Source organism: Crotalus tigris, unplaced genomic scaffold (assembly GCF_016545835.1).
Source record: "Crotalus tigris isolate CLP2741 ecotype Arizona unplaced genomic scaffold, ASM1654583v1 scf7180000019264.1261149, whole genome shotgun sequence".
Lineage (NCBI taxonomy): Eukaryota > Metazoa > Chordata > Lepidosauria > Squamata > Viperidae > Crotalus > Crotalus tigris.
Genome location: NW_024097461.1, coordinates 252,176 through 271,456, shown reverse-complemented (window position 1 = coordinate 271,456; position 19,281 = coordinate 252,176). Strand labels below are relative to the sequence as shown.

Here is a 19,281-nt window from a genome sequence, read left to right as displayed (position 1 = left end):
GCCACAGCCCCGGCAGTGAGCCATGGCCCAGTAAGCCCTGCACTAGAGTATAAGAAAGAGACATAAGTATTGCACAATAAAATTTTCAAGATTCTGTTATTGTAGCCAAGATCAATAAAATAATTTTATCTTTCCTGTGAAATTGATTTCCTGATCTTGTCTACCTACTGGCCAGACAGCCACTGATTGGTTGGTTTCAGCAATGGAATCCTGTATGGGCTACTACAAGTCTCATTTTCTTCCCCTGTTCTTTAATGTCTACCTGAAACTGCTTCGTGAGTTTATTCATTCACTTGAAGTATGATCGATATACAGGTAGTCCTCATTTAGTGATTGCCTTTTTAGTGACCATTCACAGTTACAACAGTGATTAAAAAGGTTACAGTCAATACCTGTATTTACAACTTTCACAGGTCTGTAAAAGAAAAGAAATCTAAAGTTAAGATCTTAAGCACAGTTAAAGTTTCACTTAGTGACCACTTTCCTGAATAACTGTAATCACTAAATGGAGACTACCTGTATATTACCAGTTATGTATTTCTACCTTAAGCCAAACAGGAAATTCAGTGAACAATTTTACACGATGCTTAGAGATAGTTAATGATTAGATGAGAAGAATCAACTGCAATTGAATCTAGTAAGACAGAATGATATAGATGAAAAAATAGAAAGGGGACTCATCAAATTTGCAGACAACACCAAACTGACAGGAATAGCTAACACCCCAGAAGATAGACTTAAGATCCAGAAGGATCTCAACAAACTTGAACACTGGGTCCTATCTAACAAAATGAAATTCAATGGTGAGAAAAGTAAGGTTTTATACTTGGACAACAAAAATCAAATGTACAGGTATAGAATAAGTGGATCCTAGCAACAGCAGCAACTGTGAAGGATCTTGGACTCCTAATAGACAGCCACTTAAATATGAGCCAGCAGTATGCTGCAGGCACCAAAAAAGCCAATGCAATATACTGCATTGACACAGGGTAGAATCAAGATCAGGTGAAGTGTTAATATCACTTTATAAGATCTTAATAAGACTACATGTGGAATACTGCATCCAGTTTTGATCACAATATTAAAAAAATGTTGAGACTCTGGAAAGAGTGCACAGAAGAGCAACAAAGATGATTAAGGGGCTGGAGGCTAAAACATAGGAAGAACGGTTGCAGGAGCTGGGTAGTGAAAAGAAGGACTAAGGGTAACATGATAGCATTGTTCCAACATTTGAGGACCTCCCACAAAGAAGAGAGGGGGTCAACCTATTTTCAAAAGCACCAGAAGGCAGACAAGAAGCAATGGATGGAAACTAATCAAGGAGAGAAGCAACCTAGAACTAAGGAGAAAATTCCTCACAGTTAGAACAAATAACCAGCAGAACGGCTTGCCTTCAGAAGTTGTGGGGTGCTCCATCATTGGATTTAAGAAGAGACTGAACAACCATTTGTCTGAAATAGTACAGGGTCTCCTGCTTGAGCATGAGGTTGGATTAAAAGATCTCCAAGATCCCTTCGAACTCTGTTATTCTGTTAGAACTGAAGTTTAGCAGAGACTCCTATGCCACCTGTGGACAGCACTCTGCTTTAAGAAATAGGTTCATGTTTTGGGGGTTATCTTGGATTCATAGCTTCCACTTGATCAGCATGTGGAGATCTTGGTCAGGAGAACATCTGCAGTTTTGGCTGATTGTACTAATTGCAATCCTTTCTGAAATGGGAAGCTTTGGAGACAACCAACCAAGCCCTCACCTTGAGACTGATTTACTGCAATTTATTCTCCTTGCAACTACCTTTAAGGATTACTTGGATATTTCAATTGCTGCAGAATAAAGGAACCCATATGGTGATAGGCAACAACTGATTTAACATTGTAACATTTAAATTGTGGAGGTTGCATGGTTGCCAGTATGTTTCCAAGAAAATTTCAGAGCACCGATTTTGACCTCTAAAGTCTTAAAGGTAGCCTTCACTTACGACCATTTGAAGTTGTGACGGTATTTGACAAATAGTGGTTACAATTGTTATGTCTGTTCCAGCATCCCTGCAGTCATATGATTGTGATTTGGGAGCTTACCAATCAGTTTGCACTTATGATAGTTACAGGACCCTGTGATCATGAACTATGACCTTCCCTACCAGTTTTCCAGATAATTAATGGGAAAACCAGCAAGGAATGTTGCAAGTCGCTAGGGTAAGTCCCATCACCTACTCATTCTCTTCCTTCTGCACTCGAACTTCAACAGTCACATGTACCCTCTAGTGCAATCTCATCTCCCTCACAACCTTCCCCCACCTGGAACTACCCACTTACCTGTCTACCTGCCTGCCTATGAGCCGCCTGGGACGTGCAACTTCCAGAGGGCTTCCCCACTGACTTGGATGTGAGAAGCCATGAGGAAGCTGCCTTGTGTAACAACTGTGGGATTCAGTTAACAATGGCAACCAGGACTGCAAGGATTGCTGTCACTAAATTATGCAGTCACTCTTTACGACCACATTGTTTAGCAGTAGTTTAAATGTTAATGTGTTGATGCATTTAATGAAATCTCTTACTTTTAATTTATTAGCTAAGAAGCATTATTATTTTTGTGTGACCCTCCTACAGAGTCAGCAGGAATAAAGTTGCATATAAAAATATTTTAACTATTCAACTTTTAAAATCTGAGCATTTTACTAAGTTACAAGCTATTACTGAAGTGTAACAGGTAAATTATGCAAAATATATTCAACTAGGATATACAGTGAAGACAGAGATTAAATATAACACTTTAGAAATGGGACCATACTTAAAAAGGAAATGTACTTACTGCGTTTATACATGTCCTTCTCAGCAAAATTAGATAAAATGATTTAATGTTTTATTATTTACCTACGAATATAGTACTATTTTAAACGCACTGGTGGGTAGAATAGTCCTCTCTTAAACTGCTGTGTCAAAGTTTATTTCTCAAAAGCACAGAGAACTGATAAAGTGGAATACAATGTTCTGGGAAAACAATGACAGAAATTTTGGTACGCTATTGCAACATCCTTTGTTTTTCACAGGGTTATCAGGGCATGAGACATTCTTTCTGATTAAATAATGGACAAATGGTCCCTTTTAGAATCCAAGTAATTGTTATTTCTTGATCAGAAAGAAACTTTCATTTGTTAAATGTCGTGGAATATAGTATAATGTTTGTGTTTCCTCCTTCTGTGGAAAGTTATTCTTATCTAAAAAAATATCTGAAGACTCTTATGGGTCACCTCTGCAGCATCGAAATTCAATGAATGCTAGCCATTCTCACATGATTAAACTCCCATACTCAATGACTGGAAAAACAAGGTAGCAACAGAGAAAAAGTTTAGAGCAGAGGCAGAATTTTAATCAAATAGGAAAATTTCCTTTTTAGTAAAAGCACCGGTATACTCCAACATACTTATTATGCACTATGTATTTATTATGCCATTTTAAACTGTCCTACTGAAAAGCCAATGGATGACTCCCATCACATTATTAAAACTAAAAACAATAAGTAAAAACATAACAATAAAACTGATGAAGATGAAATGTGATGAAAATGTAAATAAAATATTCCCACATGACCTATTTAGGATATCGTAACTAAAGCTCAAGATAATATCTTTAGACATAATAAACATTGTCATTGTAAGAGCAACTCTATGACAAATTTTGTTCCACTAAAATTCAATATTATTAGATTTCCAATTATGGGTTGAATCTCTTAGCTTGTTAAGGGGGAAAAAAGCTCTCCCCACAAAAACCTCTGATACAAAAAGGTATCAGAACAAACTGGGAAACTGAGGTATGAAAACAATGAGAAAGCTGCACTGTAGAACTTCATGTACCCATTTATAATTTGTTCAGTGGCCTGAAACTGAATTATATAACCAGGAAGATCTACACAAGACCTCTAGCAGGCCGAGTTACCTTATAGAACAGGAGTCAAGATAGCAGAAAGTCTTTCTCAACCAGGTGCCCTCAGGACATTTTAAGACTATATGTCTAGACCAGTATTTCTCAACCTTGACAATTTTAAGGCATGTGGACTTCAACTCCCAGAATTCCACAGCCAGCTGAAGACCAGTGGAGGGATCTGAAGTTCTGAATTGAATTGGATTCTCCAGTAAATGTCATGAGTAAGCAAGATGCTAAGAGCAAATTATTTCCTTGAACATCCTGGAAGTCACCTGCCTTCCAGGCGTGGAGATCCCAAGCCATTTTATGCTTTAATCTAGAAAATAATTTCTTGCATGTTTTCTGTAGTAAAAGAAAGGAACTGAAGCCAAGACAGTATAACTTAATTTGTGTGAAAACTCAAGAAAACATCTTTGAAAAAAGGTATGTTCTGCACAAATTATTTTCTACCAGTTGGAGAAGATAGATGTTACAGAGTAATATATATTGAAGACCCACTGAAGGGTGGAGAAGGCTACTTCATACATTTATCAATTTGATTTAGTGGTTAAGGCACCAGGCTAAAAAAACCAGGAGACTCTGAATTCAAATCCCACTTTAGGCATGAAAGCCAACTTTGGTCCACCCACTCTCTGTCAGCCTCATAGGGTGTTGTGGGGAAACAGGAGAAAGGATTAATATAGCTATGCTTGCTGCCTTAAGTTATTTATAAAAATAATAAAGGCGAGATTTTAAAAAAATCTACATTTATCTTCAATCAATAGACTGAAGTCTGTCTATAAACTGGTTCATTGTTCCATTTGCAGCAAGGGACATCGTTGAGAGAGAAAAAAACCATCTCATTCAAAAAGAATGTATGCAGTGAGTACTAGGGGATGCACAAAGCTCTTCCTATCTTTTTTGCCAGCCACAAGAGCTAAAATAAAACTTTCACAGTCCAGTAACTTCTGTGTTCCAATTTTTAATACCACCGTCTAGCAATTTAGACCCTCTCCTCAGTGATGTGAGAGGGGGAAACAACAAAATTTTTGTTCAGAACTTCTTTTTAGCAAAAGAAATATACCAGAAACATTTATATTTTCCATACAAATACAGGTTCCTTGTCTTTTTTAAATCTCTTATTACTATAAATTCTAGTGGACATGAATTTATGCAAATATGTGCATGTAGCCCCCTACTCAATATCCTAAAGCTCCATGCAACATGCAGATGTTTCTCAAACCTTTGAAAGAGAGAAAAGAAAGCAAAAAAAGGGCAAAACCTGGAGATCATTATGGTACTAATTAAAATAAGACATTACTGTTACATTTGGAAATGTTGAAGGCCACTAGACTATAATTTATTATTTTACTGAAACAGACAGGGGGATTAAGCTTAAGGCCAATCAAACCAAGGAATCCCTTTTATATCTTATTCCCTTTGATTCAACCTTAAATATCATGTTTGCTCCATTTGTAGCCCCTTTCAGTTTGTTACCTTAACTGCATGCCTGATTTATCCATCATGTAATAAATTTTTGCACCATCATAATCCCTCACAGTATACCATTTAATGGATAGGCAATGATGTGTTCATATTTTATCTGGGGAAAAACTAAGACATGAAAATAGTAATCTTTGCTACCTATTTTACAACTACCAGCTACTCCTCGTTTGGCAGCTTCATTTAACAACCATTCAAAAAGACAATGGTAATGTAAAAAAAAAAAACTCATTTTCTGACCAATGCACACACTTAAGACCAAATTTTGTGCAAATGTTAAAAAGATCTCTTTCCACAAGGCCACAAGATTATTTACACTATAGCATCAGCACTTGACAAAGCCTTTTAATCCTGAGTAGTATTCATTCCTTGTGGTATAAAAGTTATACATACTTCTTGCTGAGATGCAAAACCTGTATATTGGAATTACGCAACATAGTCAGATCACTCCCACTTAAGGGAGGGCTATAAGAAAGCTTTTATATCCACTTTGGAGTCCATCAGAACCCAACATGGTACATGTCAAAGGTGCTACTTAGACAGGGAGGCTGAGGTTTAAGGCTAGCCACAGTCATGGAAGCTCACCAGAAGATGGGATATAAGCCTAATGTATAAAAATCAGTGAATAAAGTACATTTAGAACAGGAGTGTCAAACTGCCAGCCCACGGGCCGGTTTCATCATACACAAACCGCACCCACCCCATTGCCGGCAATGCAAAGAGTCATGATATATTGTGACATGTCATGTGACATGGCGAGCTTGACACCCGTGATTTAGAACAATCATAGCATCTGATGTCATGTATTCCATGCCTTACTGTCAGAATCACTGCAAAGAGTTTGGCTCAAAATCCAATCACATCAAGAGACCACATTTTTAAAATAACAGCCAAATTAAACTTAATTTGAATGAATGCTATGAAAAAAATAATATACTGGTAGAATGCAATACAGCATGAGAATTAATAAAGTTCTTTCAGGCTATGAGGAATGGGTAAAAACAGACTCATGCATTACACTGGATTTTTTTTTTTTTTGCCAATAAAACAAGTGCTCACTGGAGGAGAGATGCACATGAACAACAGGTGCAGCTCAGCCCCACTCCCTATCCCCTTCTCTGTTTGAAATAGCAAATTCCAAAACGTTCTATTCATGACCTGAAGAAACACAGACTGAGAAGGCGCTCTTTGCTTTATCCATCCCAGCTTCCTGAGGATATTATTACAACTCCAAATAATACCTCCCACTGGACAAAATGTGCCAAGGTCCTAGGCCAGGGAAGGTTCTCCTTTTACTTTCCTTAGTAAAGCAGCATTTTAAGAGAAGAATCACTCTTTTTAAATAAAAAAATTCTATCCACAGACTAGTCCAATATGTTATTATTTCCACCAAGAAAACCAATAAATCCAACAAAGTTTGAGACTACCACTCTCTTGACACAGCAGGGAAAATTGGGCTCCCCAGATATTGCTCAACTGCACCTTTCAGCATCCTTCACATTGGTCATGCCAACCACAGCTGCTGGGGCTTCTAGTTCAGCAAATATCTAGTTCAGGACCAGATATTCCCCACCCTGTTTAGAAGCAGCATTTCACTCTTGATCCCATAAATGGAAAGATAATAACAGCATAAGAAATTCAAGGTAACAGTCTGGTGTAAGTCAAATTAAAATAGGATTTCACATTGATCGTCCCCCCCCCCTCCCATATTATCTCCATCTTTACAAAGGGCCATTTCCTTTCAGCCTTCTCCTTATGAAAGTGTCACTGGGGCAGCAGAAAAGGTCTTTGAAATGGTCAGGAACAGTGTAAGGTTGGGCGGCCTCAGTAAATCATGACAGAGCAACAGTGGAAATCCACCTCTTCCATTGAATTTTAGACACAAAGGGGATTGCATGATTCAGACTAATAAAAAGAGCAGGGGAAGGGGTGGTTGGAGATTATAGTAGGCAGGTGAACGTATGAGCACCGATTGCTAAGAAAGAAAACGCGCCTTTGTAGGCAAAGGTCACGTCATCAGACATTTCTGGGCAAAAGCAAAGAGAGGGGGCGTCAACCATCCTATGGAAAAGAGTGAAATAAACTGAACACAAAATGCAGACCCCAAAGCAATTAAAGCCCCCCCCCGGAGTAGAAACTCCCCCCCCCATATACGAATGCAGCACTGCACTCTTGTTTTTTTTTTTCCTCCAAACCTAATTCATTAAGCAGTGGAAACGTTTTGGTATTCGTTGTAAGGCGATCCGCGCATGTGGAAGGTAAGGGATGTGTTTCAAATATCACGGTCTACGAACCACTCTCCACAGTAAAAAAAAAAAAAAAAAAAAAAAACCCTAGGGCGGCCAGCCTCTGCAACTCCACATTTCCTTTATACTCGCCCGCCACTCCCCGCAAACTAGATCGAGGGAAAACCACTACATTTTTCAAAGATCTTTTTCTGGTCATGTAAAACTGGCCGGCTTCTGCGTTCTCGGGTCTGATTTGTCCCTCTTTTTCTAAGCCAAGGATCTCCTGTTTATTCCACGCCTGGCGGGGGATACATTTCCAATGCAGACACCCCGCCTCTCCCGTAGCTACAACCGACCGCGCACTGATTACTCTCCACCAGCTCGCTTCAAATGCCAACGTCGCCCCGCTCTTTCAAAAAATACCATCTCCCCCCCCCCACACACACACAAACACATACCCTCCCCGATCCCTGAGCTCCAGCGCTGTGCAAATACGAACCTGGAAAAAGCCTCGCCGCTCACGAGATCCTCCAGCGGCTGAAGGGGCTAGCAAAGCCAGAGAGAAATGTTCCTCGCTACCTCTTTTCTCCACCTCCTCCTCCTCCCTTCCCGCCCCCACGCTCCGCTGCAGCAGGCTTGAAAGAGGGAGAGACTGCGGTCAGCGGCGCGCATGGGGTACGTCGGAAAGGCGCTGCTTACCTGCTACGCCGCCTTTCCAACTTCGTTAGTCGCGGCTTTTGTGAAGAACGCCACCTCTCCCCCACCAGCGCCCCCGGTTGCAGGAACCGTTCAGCCAGGCCTGGCCGCCCCGCACCGTCAATTGATGGAAATTAAAAAGGAGCCCAGCTGCACCGAGAAAGAGGAGGAGTTGGTGCCAGTGTGTAACAAGTTTGGGTTGCCCCGCAGATATGGCGGCGGCAACGGCGGCGGCTCCAACGGGGGAGGAGGAGGAGGCCGAGCGAGCCAATGCAACAGCGGGCGGCCCACAAAAGCTTTTCTGCCCTTCAGCGATCCGCTTCGGGGAGAGAAGCGGGAGGGGGGGGGAATGCCTTGAGTAGCGGTGGGGGGCGGAGATTTAAAAAGCAGGGGCTGAGGCGAGGAAAAGCACTGGGGGAATGAGACTGGATTTATTTAGGCTGGGATTTCCCCCCCCCCTTTTCCCATTCCGGTCATTCAATTCTGATCAGAATCATTGTTTTTAAAAAATAAACCAATAAACGATTATTCGAGATCATACGAGCGAAAGTCGATTTCGGGGGGAGGGGGCTCGTACCTGGAAGACCTTAGAGATCGGTGGGCGCACGCACCCCTTGGCTCCCTCCCACCCACCCCCAAATTGCAAGAGCCCTTTGCTTACAGACACCAAAGCTTCTTTCTATTCAACGTGCTATTGTTACTGTCTCGTTGGTGGTTTTTCTGGGAACTGAGTGCAGACAAGCGAAGGTATTGCTCAATGTAGGTGTGTTGCAAACAAGGATCATGGATCACTCCGGAATGGTCCGTTCCTTGTGGGGGTGGGGGAATATCATTTCCTATTTTCTTGCTATTTGCACACAGAGCTTAAAAGTTTGTCAAAAAAATGCCCTTTTTTTATTAAAGTGTTTGTATGCTAAGGCAGCCAACATAATCATCGGTTGTTTCTGCTGTTGTATATTTATGTTTTGTCTAGGTCATTTCGTTTGCCTATAACGCGGCCATCTTACACACACCCCCGCCCCCACGAAAGTTGAGTAACCAAAGGCTTTCATTTCCCAGAATCTTGAGAAAAAAATATTAAGAAAGAAGCACCTGCTCCTTAACCTGCCAGCTTCTTGACAAGCTAGACTCAACTGGTCGTCTATTAGGACTTTGCTCACACAATCTTTATTCCAGTAGTCTTGCTAGTTACGCACCAGTCCCGCTGAAATGTGGGAGAATCTTGGCTTATCCCTACTAATAATATAAACCAGAATATGGGTACTCCTAGACAGTTCATTTAGTGACCGTTTGAAAGTTACATGGCACTGAAAAAAAGTGACTTAATGACCATTTTTCAAACTTAACCATTGCAGCATCTCTGTGGTCATCAAAATGTGGGTGCTTGGTAACAGAAGGTTGTAGTGTCCTGGAGTGAAGTGAGCACATATTTTGCATTTCCTATTCTGATCTCCTTACCTTATGCAAGATTTTTGTCTTAAATCCAGAAGAGCCAATGACAGTCAAACATAGGCATGGAAGATTCAGAACTATTCTGAAGAGGGAATTTTTGTCTTCCGGATGTCACTGAGTGCCTGGTAGACTCATCCATTAGGATTAACAGTGGAGGATATATAAAATATTACAGTTCAGCAAATTCTGGAGGACCAATAATGGAACAGATGTGCCAATAGTTTGATCTGGTAGAAATATCCAGGTTGATAAACATAGAAGATTCGTATTGTCAACATTGCAGAAAAAGTCAGTTTTATCCAAATGTGTCTCTCTCCTTGGCAACAATATAAAAGTGTTTCCGTGTCACTTTTTTTCCAAGTCTATGTTAATCTTTATTCAAGTTCTAACTAAATACACTCTTCTTTGTTTTTTTTTTCTTAAAATCATAGCAGCTCAATATGCAACTCTTAGAGGGGTGGGGGAGAGAGCAAACAATCTATGGTGTGTAGGGCTGTCACAGTATTCAGCATAAATCACTTGTTAAATACAGTATATACTGCTGATCTTTTAAATGTTTTAAATGTTAAGAGTAGGACTTATCATTTGTATATTGCTTTCCTTTCAAAATAGTTAAGATGGTGTTTATACTTTGCCACTCACCTCTCCATTTTATTCCTAAACTCTCTTTGAGCAAGATTAGGACAAGAAGATGAGTTGCCCAATTATCTAATGAGCATAATGGTTAAGTAGGGCTTGACCCAGACATAGATCATATTCATAAGATACACTATGCTATTTTGTGGTTTTGTTTACTGTATCATCCCAACATAGAAGCACGGTCATTTTGAGGTTAGGTGGAAATTCTAACCACAGCGTCACTTCGCATTGCTGCAAAGTGAAGCTACTCTCTGTTGTTCTACTTTTGTTTCTTATTCCTTCTGAATCATGGAGATTTATTTTTAAAATAGGGTTAGAAAATCTTTAGCTTTCAGAGTCTTTATGCCTGATCACGAAAGGTTTTTTTGTGGCCATTTGCAAACAAAAATAAAACAGAACATGCTGGAGACCAATTCAACAATGGTAAGTACAAATAAATTGTGCATTACCATGCTTTGCTTTATTTCACTGGGCAATGCTTTTTATCATAGTACAGTGATGGTGAACCTTTTAGAGACCGAGTGCCCAAACTGCAACCCAAAATCCACTTATGCATCATTGGGTGCCAGGTGGGTGTGGCCCATTGAGTGGGTATGGCTGGGTGAGACTAAAAAGTTCAATCAATCAATTTCAACTTTGCAAGCTCTTTTTTTTCCCTGCAAGAAGTTGAAATTGACTGATTGAACCTTTTTTTTTTTTTTTGTACACGGTGGCGGAGGCCTAAAAGATTTCATAAAACTCAGCTGAAGGCCTAGGACTGGGGTGACAGCGTGCGTGCCCACAGAGAGGGCTCTGAGTGCCGCCTCTGGCACCCGTGCCATAGGTTCGCCACCACTGTCATAGTACCATTGAGCCATATTAAGTACCTCTTGTCGATATGCTTATGGGTCCTCTCATACTACTAATTCTGGTTTTCAGTCTCTTTTTTGCTTCCCTTTTTTTCTCAGACATGGGGAAAATGCATCCGTTTGCCAAGTGTGCTTATTACACCATCCTGCTGCCTTGTTGGAAATTTTGTATATTAATTACTGAATGATTATTTAACTTTCATCACTGACCATTTATTAGCTTCAACAGAATAAAGCTGACTAATCCTCAGAGGTGACTAAAGAATGATCAAGATACTATGTTTTCCTTTTCTCTCCTTTCTACCTGGTCAGATAGGCAGATGTGTTTTCAGGGGCAGGACTAGGCAAGGGGAGGCAAATGACCAAACAACCATTACATACAGTCCTTGGCTTCCAAGATCACATTTGGGGTTAGAATTTCCGTTGCTAAGCAACACGGTTGTTTAGTGAATTGTGCCCAATTTTAGAAGCTTTTTTGTTGTAATTGTGAAGTAAATCACACAATCATCAGGGGAATCCGCTTCCTCCACTGACTTTGCTTGTTGGAAGCTGGTTGGAAAGGTTGAAAATTGAGATCACATGACCTTGGGACACTGCAACCATCGTAAGTACATGCTAGTTGCCAATTGCCAGAATCAGGTTCATGATACTGTGGGGGGACAATGCACCAGTCCTAAATGTAAAGATTGGTTGTAGGTAAATCTTAACTTAAGAGTCATAATACTCTTGACATTTAAAAGGCCAATAAAAGTTAGTAGTATATTTAACAATGTAAACTCAACACTTGTAACTTCAAATGTTCATGAAACAAATGGTCATAAGTTGAGGACTACTGGTGCACTTTTGAGATGCAAGTTCCAGCCTTCTTGTATGTGTTTCATCCTGATGATGCAATACTATTTTGATTGTTTTGATGAAAGTTTTTGATCTTACAAGTGTGTTTGCTTATAGAAAGTTTGCATTACACTTCATGGCAATACTGTGTATTACACTGATTATTTGGGCAGAGACTATTAGCAGTTTATGTTTAAGTACCTGATACAGAAGCTTCATGGCAATACACTTTGTATTACACTGGTCATTAGGATTTAGAATCTGATGCACACTTCAAGGTAAACTCATATCTGTCAATGTGTCCAAGTGAAACATTGGAGAACCAATCTAGCTCCACTTCCATTAGTTTATTCCCACAAATTTCAAACAAGCAGACCAATCTAGTAAAGTGAATTTCCAATTGAAGCAGAAGCAAATTATACATGTTTTAGCCCCCCCCCCTCTCTGCCTGAAGGCCACAATTCACCACAGGAAGGAGAAATATTCTAATTAGATAACCACTAAGTTGATTTTAAAAAAAAAGATGATAGCCTTACTGGATCAAACCAATACCCAGCTTCCCAGAACGGCCAGTTAGATACCTCTGTGAAAGTCATAAACATGCCTTGAAAACAGAAAGTTCTTCACTTTCCTTCTGCAAATGATTTTTTTTTCAAATTAGAAGGTTTCGTGTATCATAAATATCCCTTAATAGAGCTGTCTTCCAAAGCTATACTAATCTTCTCTTAAAGGCATCTAAATGAGCTGCAATCACTGTGTCTTTTGGCTGAAGCACTGTCCAAATAATGGCTTTCTTTTATCTATCCTGAATCTGCCAATCAATTTTATTGACCCTTTCAAGAGGAGGATTCCTAATCAAATGGCATTGTGTAGCAATGCCTTTTTTCCCCTCTCCCTAATGGATTATTCTGTGGTAAGAAAAAGATGGAAAAAGCAGTAGGAAAACATGAGAGACTTGTAAGTGGGAGATATTATCTGATTTCCTTGAAAAATGGTTTGAACAAAGTAAGGCAATTTTATGTTAAAAGTCTCACTTGGAAAAAGCCCCAGAATTATGAAGGAGGAGGAGAACCTTTTTTCTGCCCCTTTTTTATCTTGGATAATCTTGAGTTTTCTTGTTTTCTCTGTATAATCCCTTTCATGTAACATATGTTTTCCAGAGCTACTTGGATGTCTATAAGGATGTTAACAATATTCTTCATATCCTAATATTTCTTCAGGAATTCTTACTGTAGAACTAGATTGGCCATGCGGTGCTAATAAGTGTCAGCAGTGAAAACAACTTTGGTAAAAGAAATTCCATCCAAAGTAGTTTGTTTTATCAATATTAATTGCCAAATAGTGTGAGCAAGAAGAAGCAAGGTTAGGGAATAGAGACGAAGGGAAGGAATACAGTATTGGAAAGAGTGGAATGCCTCAGTCAATAGCTGGAAACTTTCCCAGATCATCTCATTTCCTGAGTAAGGCGAACAATAATGATGTCTAGTAACTTGTTCCATTAAAACAAACAAACTGGACCTCAAAGTTACAGGGAGCGGATAAAACAATATGAAGAAGCTGAAGGCAAATTCAGTGAGGGTTTGATGTGATTGTGCAGAGTTAGCTAACATTCTGCCATCAATTTCTCAGGATCCAGTGTTCTAAATTATCTTGGATGAAAGCCCACATTATGGAACTAAGTAAATGCAATGACCGTGCAATTAAGTATAGTCTGAAAATACTTTTCATTTCAAAGAAAGGGTTTTCCAGATGACAAGGCAATTTTAGCCATTTGCACAACATCATCGCTGGCCTTTGCAATTGTGTGGTATTCTTGTGTCAAGCTGTTTTATAGTTGAAAGGGGAAATATCTTGACAGCCTAGCAAGTGTTACTTTAGAAATGGTAGAGCTTGTTTCCTGGCCTTCAAGGCGCAGTTTATGCTTCCGGGGGTGAGAAGGTAAGTGTGAGGCATTCTTGCCTCATCCCAGTTCGCATTCTGGGCTTCGTTGTAAGGAAATGCTGGCATGAGCCACAGATCTGAAAAGCAATGGAGATTTGCCAGCATAGTGATTGGGAAGCTTCTATGGGTCATTAGTCCTTATCATTATACGTTTTAATGATTTCTTTTCCTTGAACTGCTTTCCAGAAAACTGACATTTACCCCCAAGCAACAGAAACACTTGTTTTCATGCAACATAAAAAAGGGAGAACACTGGTGGCCTTTCCTCTTACTTAGAATGTGAAGAGCACGGTGGATTTTAAAAATATTATTCTTTCCAAGTCAAGTGAACATCGGAAGGAAATTGTGTAAATAGGTTTGAGACTCTTTTTATCACATGCCACTCTTCTATTTAAATTTAATGTGCTTATTAGCTTATTAGCCTATTATGTTAGCCAATCATATTGCTATGGGCAGCATGTAATTATATAAAGTAATGTAACATACCACACATTGCATCTAATTTCAGATCCATGTCCATAGCCAATCAATTGGAGCTCAAAGATTAGAAAGTTTTAACAGTCTTCTCAAATATAAGAAGAGAGGATGGTGCTTGATCTTCTGAGAGAAGCATCTCCCATGGGGCCATCACAGAGAAGGCTTGCTACCTCATCCGGGTCCCATGAATCTCTAAAAAGGAGGCACTCCAAGCAGGATTCATGAGATGATCATACTACATGGATACTGTAAACTTTGGCAAGGCAATGCCTTATATAATCTGGTGCTATGCTTAAAAAGACTTTATAAATAATAATTAGGATTTTGAATGGGGCCCAAAAGCTAACACGCTAGGAAGGCAGAACAGCAACCTTGCAATGAGACTGATCCACCAGCAGTCTGGTTGCTGCATTCTGCTTTAACTGAAGCTACCAGAGAATCTCCAAAGACTCCCACCTGTGTGCACCACAATATTCCAACCACCTGATTGCCAAGGCATGAATTACAGTAGTCAAGGGATCCTGGTCAACTGGTGCCCAAATGAAACTCTCCTGGCCAATTATTTCCACCTATGGATTAAGCCATGGGTCTCCAACCCCCAGTCCATGGAGCAGCACTGGGCCACGGCATGCCAGAAACCAGTCCGCTCAAACAAGCAAAGCCCCATCCGCGGATGCAGGCAGTACATGAAACCACACCCTCTCTGGTCCGCGGAAAAACCTCTCTCCATGAAATTGGTCCCTGGTGCCCAAAAGGTTGGGGGCCTCTGAGTAAAGCAACAGCTTTAGTCTAAAAGAGCTACCAAGTTTCAGAGCAGCCTTCCTTCAAGTAAAGCACAACTCCATCCAGACTAACTATCTGGATCATTTTTCATGGATTGTCTCAATGTTTATTGACAAAAGGCAACTCGGTCTTGCAAGGATTTAATCTGAGCATGTTTTGTTCCATGCAGATTCTGACAGCCTTCAGACACTAATCACAATAACTGTTCAAACCAGAATGGAGCAAGACAAAAATGGTTATGCTGGAAGAAGCTGACAGAAAAAAAAAACTGAGTTCAAACGTGTGGTAGATATTTCTTGAAGCTGCATATTTGAACGCTAATCTTTCTTTTGTCAGCTTATGAATACATGCTGAAAAACTCAGAAAAAAATCATCAGTGCATCCCTTTGGAAAAGCCAATTGGGCAACAATTCTGAATGTTGTCTATTACTCCATTCTAACCCTCACTTCCCCTATCTCCATCACCCAGAGTGGACTGTTTGCAGTCTATTTCTCAGAGCACATATGATCGAACCCACACAGTTGCAACATGAAGTAAAAATAAACACAGCCCTAGTGGCACACCAAGGAAATGTAGACCTCTCTGCAAAGGCGATTTTAGTAAATAGATTAGAAAAAATTCCAGAAGCTATGCTATGCAACTTTTCCCTGGTTTTTCTTTTTTGATATGGGCCCCATGTAAGTTGAGGGCATGGAACTAGGACTCATAATTCATTGACCACCTCAAAAGAATATCAAGTGAGTACTGATTCAATGACAAATTTTCCACTCTGTTTTGGTGAACTGAAAGGGTGTATAATAGTTTATTAAGGAGTATCTTTGTTTATCATTCATTCATATAGATTTAAAAACACCCAACTCCCAATGACTTTGGATACTTTATACCAGACATGTCAAACTCGTGATGTCACATGATGTGCAATGTATTGGGACGGTTTTGCCATTGCCGGCAATGGGGTGAGCGCGGCTTCTGGATGACATGTGTGGCCCGCGGGCTGGCAGTTTGACACCCCTGCTTTATACTACAAAGAAGCAAAGACAAAGAACAAAGATATGTGTGCCTTTCTCCCAAAAGAATTGCCATATAGAATAAAACCAGATAAAAACTTTACAGGGGCTCACGATTACCCTACCACAAGGTTTAGGAAAATAACCAGGTTTTCAGTGCCTTCCAGAACATCATCAGGCAGGGAGCCATACAGATCTCTGAGGATACTATTCGAGTAAGCAGGCACTGTGGTAGAAAAGGCACACTTCCAAGGTCTTACTAGATAATGTTTGTTTCATAGTTGGCACCCAGTGCACATCCACTCTATTGGATCTTACAAGACAGGCAAAAGTTGTTACAGAAAAGTGGTTCCTTGAGTAATCTGGCCATATACTATGAAGGGCTTTAGAAGTAATATCTAGCATCTTGAATTACATCCAGAAGCCAATTGCTTGCAGTACCACATTCTGGATCATGTATAGATTCTGAGTAGTTTTCAAGGACAGGTCTATGTAGAGTACATGTTCTCATGAACATAATACTTGCTTATTATGTTTTGTTGTTTGAAAGATCTCAGATAGCCAAAGCCAATCAGATCAGTTTTGTATGCCTTCTAAACTGGATTGAGGAACCTAGAATTTCTACCAGATCTCTATCTTTTTACATGTATGTGATGCATGTTATAAAGCAGCTGAGCTTCAGTAATATAGTAATGTCTGCCATTTTCACTATTGATCTCCCTGCACCATGGATGCCCCCACGTAGAGGAAAAATTCTAATGATTAAATGTGAGAGGCAACCTCTCTTTTTCCTAGTAAGGAAGCAGAAATATGTATATTACATTCCAGTTGAATTCCTAGATGCCTCTTGTACTCTTGTGCTCATCTTGCAATAAAAATTGTGCTGGTTTGCCCAATATTCACTGTATCTTGCATTTTGAGAGCAAGAATGAAAACTTATAAAAGATGTTGGAACTGCAAAACAATCAACATCACCATTAAGTACCTGGTTGAGTGAGTCTCAAGACAATATATTTGAAAGCTGTTGAAAAAAAAATCAGTATTTTGTCTCGTAATAATGCCAAGAGATGTGTCATAAAAGAAAGGCAGCAAAGTTTTAGCTTGTCTAATCCAAAGATGCATCTTTGGTCCTTCAGCCCTATGATTCATCGTCCTCTGTGGAATAAGTAGTGATAAGATCATTAATAACATGATGTGTGACATGGAGCTGACTCCTAACTAATACTTTAAAGAAACCACAGACATTTCAAAAGATTCATGACTGACCAGACAAGTCAGGTAGAGACGGTAATCATAGTTTTTCTGCTGAATCTTGCAAAGCTAGGGTTTTAATGTTAGTTTGGCTAACTAACCAACCAACCTCTAAAATATAGAAAATATAATTAAATGCCATTATAAGCTACATGCATTATATTAAGTAGGTATGAATAAGTGCCTCAAAGTTTGGTTCAGTTGGAACATATCTCCTAATCTTAAAGCTTCAGAGGAGCCTTATATCCTAAGGCAAATAAAAATATTTTAATTAAATACTGTGTTTCTGCTCATTAGATGCAACAGATATTTATAATGAAAACCTGAATTAAAGTAATCTACAAAGCCTGGATGTACATATATAAAGAGCCCTCACACATTGAGTAGAAGCTATTGTGCCCATAGGCTTCGGTAATGTCAGACTGTCAAATTAGAAAGACACGCCAAAATGGCAAACATTTTAGCTGTGACAATGCTGAAGATGGTAGTGGAAGAAGGACAATTCAATAACCCATTTGGAGCATATTTAACTGTTTGCAACAGGGAAAAACAGATGTCCCACTGGCTGGGATTTTGATACACAGATGATAGGGCTTTCCTAGCAAAGAATATTAACAGTCTACCATTTAAAATGAACAACAACAAAAAATCTGTGTGCAATTAGATCAGATGAAAAAGTTTAGTGTGTGAATTTCTTAACAAGTGCAAAGTTCCACACTTGTCATTCCCTATCAAGAAAACAAGTGAATGAAGCTCTAAATGACACTTGTGGGCTTGATTTATTCACGGCCCAGTGAATAGAAAAAGAAGATTGCCATCTTTACCAGGAGATGTTAAGTAACCCTCCCTGACCTACAGTTTTTAGATGCATTGAGCTACAAACCCCACAATTCCAAGCAAGAATAAGAGTTGCAATTCATCTGTAATGCCCATGCATTACATTTTGATCTTGATCCATATCAAGAAAGGGGCATGCTAGGTTGGGAAAGCCTGCCCCAAAATGATGAAGGTTAAAATGTGTAAGTGAATGAGCTATAACACTCAATCTCTTTTCTATAGCTCTGATGTTTCAATAAACATTACATTTGTATAAATATAAAATTGACACATGAAAGAAAATGCTGTTAAAATTGATCTTCTGCTGGCATCAAATGCTGATTTGTTGTTTTCAAGGGATAGATTAAACTCAAAAAACATCTGCATTATGGGACATCTGAATCTGTGATTGGACTCTTATTCAGTTATCTCTCCCACATTAGTTCACCAGTGAATCAGCATAAGAAAATATAAGTTGACAACTTGACACAAAGAAAGAGCTAAATCTTCATTATCATTTAGCTATACTTGAAGCTGATATCTGTACTATTTGTAAGTGCATCATAAGAACTGCAAACTCAAAACCCCAAAACTATATTGTTTCCATGAATAGACAGCTAATTCTCCACCAACTACAAAGAAATAGATAAAACTTTTATGCACACATGCGCCCGTACACAGACTCAAATATTTTCTTGTAGCAGGTATATGAATTTGCTACATTCCTTGCAACAATTGCATAACCAGCAAATATAAACTCTTGATGTACTAGACCTTAGTTTAAGATAACAGCAGAAAACAATGAAAGTAATGCCCAATCTGATGGGGTGAACTACTAATTGGTATAAATTAAATTGAAACTGCAATTGTTATAAAATATAGTTGCTCCACCAAAAGCATTTTAC

General features: G+C 39.4%; 1 protein-coding gene across 4 annotated transcripts in view; it reads right to left on the bottom strand.

The window, feature by feature from the left end:
- SEMA4D (semaphorin 4D) overlaps nt 1-9,044 on the bottom strand; it is a 101,042-nt gene extending 91,998 nt beyond the window's left edge. For 2 of the 4 annotated variants that reach the window (XM_039361428.1, XM_039361431.1), the window contains exon 1: nt 8,331-8,635. The gene's annotated coding sequence lies outside the window, so the exon portion shown is untranslated. Of the gene's footprint in view, nt 1-8,130; nt 8,241-8,330; nt 8,636-8,988 lie in introns of those variants that run through there. The other 2 variants (XM_039361430.1, XM_039361429.1) reach the window with 2 other exon arrangements.
- Between the last annotated feature and the right edge of the window lie 10,237 nt (nt 9,045-19,281).